Raw genomic sequence first — 7559 nt, 5'->3', positions numbered from 1 at the left:
CCAGCTTAATGCCTAGGTTCACGTACATTGTGCATGATGCAAACTGTTATCATTAGAGCTTTTTGGTTTGTTTTTGTTATTTTTTTTAAACTAATTTGTAAGCTCCAGAAGAGAGAAAACTAGTGCTGAATAAATCAGGTATCAAGTGATCCATTTATTTAAAAGATATGTTTTCCAAAAAATAGAATGGCCATGTTCCAAATTACAAACCTGTGTGTATATGCCTCTGTGTGTGTGTGTGTGTCCACAAACCTTTGTGTGTGTTTAAATGTATAGACAATAAACCTACTAGTCTTTCGTGCCATTGTGGACATTTGAACCAGTTTTTTTGTGGTAGTTTACTTTTAATATACAGAGGGTTTTTTTTTTTAAAAAAAACGAATGCTTAACAAAATGAAGCTGACTGGGTAAATAGAGAAAAGTACACAGGAAGATATAATCTGACACAATATCTCCAGATTTGAGCTGATGGCTAAGAGTTATTTTAGATATTAAACATAGAAGGTGAGGAATTTTGAGGAAGAGAAGTTATTTAAATCCTTCCATCTCTGTAGTGCTCTTATATGGCTAGCACAGGAGCCCACATTTAAGAGTTGATGGAGTATTTTTTCCTTCAGGAAGTTAGCTATAGGGTATATATTGACTGCCTGAAACAACAGTGCTCAAATCAAAGTGAAAGGAAAAAAAATCCCTGCTCAGAAGCAAGAGAGGAGAACCAACAATGTGTGAAGATCCCTGCCGTGCTTTTCTGTTCTCTGTAAAACTGAACATATAGAAAGCAGCCTGGTTTTTGTTTCATTAACTCCACTGGATCCCTCTTGCACAAAACTTTCAATATCGGGACAGCCTTGGGGGACTTCACTTCTAACAATTCCTTCAGGATCACTCTTCTTGCTAAACCAGTCAGGTTATTTTTAGGTCTTAAGAGCAAGCATTCCAGGTGAGGAAGAAAACAGACTGAAGGGTAGGACTGTGGGAAGATTCCAAATTCAGCCACTGAAATCCCACTAAATAGAGGCAATTATGTACAACCCCTCCTATTTTTAATTTACTTTAAATATAGTTGTATGCATTTTGCTTAAAAATAGAATACATCTTCTGGAGTAATTTTGTATGCAGAAAAAGAAAGGGGACAAATTTAGAAAACAATAACCCCCAGTCCACCAAAAAAAAAAAAAAAAAAAAAGTCAAGATATTACAGTGGGTTGTAAGCTTCACATCTATCAGATTTAATTTTTTCTCCTAAGAGGAAGTCAGACAATTCTGACAGCCTAAGCCCAGATTATCTTTGGCCTTAGACCATTTTCTTCAATGTGTCTGCAATTTGATTCTTGTTGATTTCTCCCAGGGATTTTTTCCAGATGAATAATTAATTAGAGTCCATGTCAATTTTCTATGGTCATTGAGTACTGTCAAAATCTTCCCAGATTAAAACTCGTGATTTGTAAAATGAGAATTGTTACATATTCTACTTTCCTTGCAATTTTAAGGTTGTCTACATTCATGTGAGATTTGTCATTAAAAACTCAGTTGTCTAAGTATAATCCCTAATACACTTTCCTTGTTCAAATCTTTTATCACTTCAGTACCTCAGGAAACTTGTAGCTCAAACAGTTTGGATTTTATTATTTTACTATGATTCAGTAACCATTTAGCACCTATGATACATTAGATTGTAAAAACATGTAGCTATTGTCTGCTTTTATAAAATTTAAAATTTTTATTTGATGGATACATTCTAGGATTTTTTTTTTTCTTTTCCTTTTTTTTTTTTTTTTTTTTTTTTTAACTAGAAGACAGTGACATAGTCTGGCTGTGTGTCTCCACCCAAATCTTATCTTGAATTGTAATCCCCAGGAATTGAGGGAGGAACCTGATGGGAGGTGATTGGATTAGCGGGGCGGTTTCCCCCATGCTATTTTTGTGATTGTGAGTTCTCACAAGATCTGATGGTTTTAGAAGTTGTTTGGTAAGTTCCTCCTTCACTATTCTCTGTCTTTCCTGCCACCTTGTGAAAAAGCTGTCTGCTTCCCCCTTCAGCCATGATTGTGGATTTCCTGAGGCCTCCCCAGTCATGCAGAGCTGTGAGTCAATTAAACCTATTTCCTTTATAAATTACTCAGTCTTGGGTATTTCTTTTTAGCAGTGTGAGAACAGACTAATACAAACAGCATATAAATAAATGATTGCATAAATAATGAAATCAAATAATTAGAAAATGGAGATACAAAACCCACTTACGATTCTTGCTCTAAAATACAAAGGATGATTCTACAACTTTCCTCAGTAATCTTAATTTTTATCATTTGTACATTAAGAATAATTGCAGTGATGGCTAACATATTCTACATATTTTTGAAAGTTTCCTTCCCCAAAGAAACTTTTTTAAAAAGTCTTTTTGTTGAGTCTCATTTTACAAATTATCTTTTATTTTGACTTTTGCAACACATTTAAGGTTTTAAATTCTAAGAAACTGAAATCAATTTCATTAAGGGTTCAGTTTGAATATGAAATGTTCTGTAATTAATTTCATCCTTATCTCACAAACTTTTCCACTTTCATGCCATTGAAAAACTGTGTAACATTACTGATTTGGATTCAGTTAGCTCATCAAAATACATAAAAATTCTTCTGTGTTATTTATCATTATATTGTTTGGTTTTTCTTATATTGTTCTGTTTATTTCTCAAAGGTATTAATCTAGATGACAGTCATGCTACTAGATAAAATGTTGTAATATTTCCTTGGAATTCACAACCCTCTACTCCCTATTATCTTTTCCATTTTTCCTAATCTGTAACATGTATTTTTCATTTTCCCGCACTAATAAACATTGAAGACAAATGGATTTACTATGCTTGTGTCCTAAATTCTCTCTCTCTCTCTCTCTATATATATATTCCTTATTCTCCATGACTTTCTGCTCTTTTTCTTCTCATGTTTTCATCTAAGATAGCCTTTCCTTTCCTCAATATCATCCATGAAGTTTTTATGTCATCAACCTGAAGAAATAGCTCCATATCCAAACTGTCATAGCAACTATTTGGTAAGTAAGTTAATTTGATCATTCTTTGATTAAACAAGATTTCTTGAGCACCTATTATTATTAGACACTTTTAGACAGAAAAGTATTAGACACTTTTCTAAATACTGCAAATACAACAGTGAGTAAATAGAAAGCTATCCATTTCTTGAGCTGGGTGCAGTGGCTCATGCCCTGTAATTCCAGCACTTTGGGGGGCCAAGGCAGGTGGATAATTTGAGGTCTGGAGTTCAAGACCAGCCTGGTAAACATGGTGAAACCCCATCTCTACTAAAAATACAAACATTAGCCAAGCATGGTGGTGCACTCCTGCTGTACCAGCTGCTTGGAAAGCCGAGGCAGGAGAATTAGTTGGAACCAGGAGGTGGAGGTTGCAGTGAACTGAGACGGCACCACTGCACTCTACCTTGAGTGGCAGAGTCAGACTGTCTCCAAAAAAAAAAAAAAAAAAAAAAAAAGAAGAAAAAGAAAAAAATCTATTTCTTATTGAAACTTTCATTGTAATGAGTGAGCCAGATCATAAAGCAAATACATAAACATGTAATTGAAAGGTGATAATAGAAATAAAATAGATAAAGGTGATAGAAAGTGAGCTTTTGTATGTGGTGGGGGAGTTGCTTCTAGTGTCCATTTTTTTCCTCATGTTTTCTGTCAAGTTCTACCTTCCTAAATGCATGATTATTTTGGATTGAATGCCAGATTACATATGAAGAGTTGTAGAAATAATTTGAGGCTCTGATTATAATCCAGTGACAGCTAGTCTGTTTTCATTCCACTACTACTGAAAGACTAGGAGCCCTTTCAGGTTCTGGAAAAAGTCTCAAGTCTTGAACTCCAATTTTTCCTCCCCAGTCCTGTGGGGCAGCCAAGAGTTCTACACAGTGGCACAGAATCCCAGCTACCACTCGTAGAGTTAGTTGCCATGTGATGCCCACCATTGATGGAAGAGGAATGAGCAGTGGATGAGAGGAGCTTTTAAATAGGGAGGTCAGAAAAGGCCTCTGACCTGTACATGCTATACTAATGCAGCTTGTTAGTTTTTAAGCAACAACAGTGATCCGTGGGATCCTGATGGGGAACCGCGGCTTTCTTGAAGGATTCGCGCTTCTTCAGCAAAGTCTTGATCTTTGAGAGGATGGTCATTTCGTCTCCCCAGCATGGATTCTCTGGGGTCTGTTCAGGCTTCTGGGATAGAGGTTATACAGAGGAACTCCCATCGCACTTTGGGTTTCCCTCATTTTATCTGGTGCCCCTGTTCGCAGTTGGAATATATGTAAGGGGAGGTGAAAACACATACCTGAACTTCCTCCTTTACCCTGGTGTTTCCTTCCTCCTCCCACAATTCCCCAGAAGCAGAAGAGGCAGACATTACTCTTCCCTGAAAGAATCTCCTATAACTGGAGCAGCCGGCTGTGTGCCTGTGTGCCTGACGTATTGGGAGAGGACTGTGGAGGAATCCTCGGTGCTGGATCTTCTGATTTATTTAATAAACCACCTTATTAAAAACACAGGCAGACTACTATCTTGGAAAAGAAGATACTTTTTTTTTTTTTTTTTTTTTTTTTTTTTTTAAGATGGAGTCTCTCTGTCACCCAGGCTGGAGTGCAGAGGCACGATCTCAGCTCACTGCAAACTCCGCCTCCCGGGTTCAAGCGATTCTCCTGCCTCAGTCTCTCGAGTAGCTGGGATTACAGGTGCCCACCACTGCACCTGCTAATTTTTGTATATTTTATAGGGATGAGGTTTCATCATGTTGGCCAGGCTGGTCTCAAACTCCTGACCTCAAGTGGTCCACCCGCCTCGGCCTCCCAAAGTGCTAGGATTATAAGCATAAGCCATGGTGCCTGGCCAGAAGATACATTTTTACCCATTTCCTCCAGCCCCTTTGTTCTTGAGTGACAGTCCTTCAGCCTGGCTTTAGAGATGGGAGACCACAAACAGAATCTTTTTTTAATGAAGGAAGTTAAAATACATCAGTTTATTCTTTACATAATATTAATCCTGACAAACTAGAGAACTGTTCCTGCTGAATAATATCCTCTTAAATGTGACTCTTTAGGCTTGATCTGATTGTGACATTTCTCCTCAGGAAATTGTTTCACCACTGAAATCCCAATAACCTATCTGAGAATCTTGTTTCAGCACCACCAAAGGTCAGTTAGAATGCACTAGTTTAAAATGAGTCATCATCTATTAAGTATTCTAGAGAGAAATGCTTATTACAACATTTGCTTTTTTAAAAACTTTGATCCAAAATATTTTGTCCAACCCCAGCAAGTATAACTTGCTACAAAAGGAACAAGTGTCTTTATTTATTTATTTATTTATTTATTTATTTATTTTTTGAGACGGAGTCTTGCTCTGTCGTCCAGGCTGGAGTGCAGTGGTGTGATCTCGGCTCACTGCAAGCTCCACCTCCCAAGTTCACACCATTCTCCTGCTTCAGCCTCCCGAGTAGCTGGGACTACAGGCACCCACCACCACGTCCGGCAAATTTTTTTGTATTTTTAGTAGAGACAGGGTTTCACCATGTTAGCCAGGATAGTCTCGATCTCCTGACCTCATGATCCCCCCACCTCCGCCTCTCAAAGTGCTAGGATTACAGGCATGAGTCATCACGCTCGCCTGAAACAGGTGTCTTTTACTGACTGGTTTTGTTTCCAAGATTTGCACAAGCCCTAGTACTATGTAACCGGGCAGAGTATTGATGTAGAAAGTAGACTCACCACATATTTTCTGCAGATTTTAATTACAATGACGTTTATCCACTCCAGGGCAATATTAATCCCTATCTCTGTCATCAAGTATTTATTGAATTTAAACTCACCTAACTGCAAATGAGGGGATAATAAAGCATACATAGACATGGGCATGGAATAGACTACAATATAAGGGGCATTTGGGAACCTGGGCAGTGAGACTTGGGGGCTAATTGTTCGGGTTATAAGGATCACAAAGCTCAATGACTTCTGGGAAAAGAGATACTCTCTCCATTATTAAATGCATGGGCTTTGGAGAGAGACTGCTGGGCTCAAATGCCATCTCTGTCATTTACTGGCTATGTGACTTTGGGCAAGTCACAAAAGATCCATCGTTACACTAGAGATGCTGCCATAGTGGATAATGTCCTTGTAAATGTGACTCCTTAGGATTGATCTGATTATGCATCTCCACTCAGGAGATTTTTCTCACCAATTAAATCTTAATAACTTCTGTGAAAATCTAGCTCCAGTGAAGACTTTTATTTCTTTAATTTCTCTACATCCCCCGGCTTTCTAACTTATAGAATGGAGATAATGATAATGCTTTCCTTATTGGGTTGTTAGAAAGATGAAATGAATCAATGTTTGCAATGCATTTAGAACAGTGCCTGAAACACATTCCATACTATGTAAATACAAATCAATGTATTCCCAGGAGCTGCCATTTTTCTACTAAAACCCTGGTATTGTGTAAAACACTCCTTAATTCCATAGCGGACAAAGCAGAAGTAAGTGTCTGCAGGGCTAAAGAACTATGTACAGAATATATACAATTTCCTTGATAATAAACAGCTATAGAAAGCTTATGGTCCATATTGAAGGAATGCAAGCTTACTTAAATTCTGGCAGTGCAGAGACCTATGCATAGCTAGACATAAAACAGACAAAAATTCTGTATACACAGTCCAGACTGCAAGCAATTGTCTCTCCAACTGACAGTAAATGCCATGGCATAAAAAGCAAGTATTCTTATGTAGACAGAGCAGAAGATGATCCTCCTGGGACTTCGAAGAGGCCAGTAGGTGGTGCAGAGCTAAAAGATGAAAGAAGGCTGAAATCTGAGTAGGAATATCATGAAGGGCTATGTATTTTCACTGAATCCTCAGTACAAAGCTTCCATAAATTAATACTGTAACCATACTATGATGTATTTCTGGTTTGCTTCGTGTGTATTTATACACATATAGACACACACACACACACACACAGAGCTCACATTAACTGCTTAAATGATTAAATATTTTTCGTCTTATAGAGCCCCTCAGTCGCTTTTGGTAAATTCCTTTTGGATAACTAAACATTCAAGAGCAACTTCTTTTACATAATGTTATAGACAGGGGCCTGAATTAGGAGAACCTGAAAGTAGGCACTCCACATATACTTTATAAAATGTTGCCTTAATGACAATGCTTGCCATGAGACTGCAAATGTTCATAGAAATTTTAATGTGTTGGGGGGAGTTTGTAAAAAGGAGTATACAGTGTTATTTGTACAGTTTTAATATTAAATGTGTTGCTCTGAAAATTGCAAAAAAATTTTTTTCTTGAGCATCTAAACATTTATTTTAAATTTGATTATATTCGTTAAACGACTATAAGTTGCTATGATTAAGTCTTCAAACCCCTTAGACAGTAGATACATAAAAATGATTGTAAAACTCATTAAGTATATGTATATGCTCCTTCTTTAAAAATCAGCACAATGGGCTTATTACATTTCTTACTTTTTCCAGTACTGTTTTTGTATTTTTCTGG

Source organism: Chlorocebus sabaeus, chromosome 21, assembly GCF_047675955.1.
Source record: "Chlorocebus sabaeus isolate Y175 chromosome 21, mChlSab1.0.hap1, whole genome shotgun sequence".
Classification (NCBI taxonomy): Eukaryota; Metazoa; Chordata; class Mammalia; order Primates; family Cercopithecidae; genus Chlorocebus; species Chlorocebus sabaeus.
Note: the sequence above shows the minus strand (reverse complement) of the source record.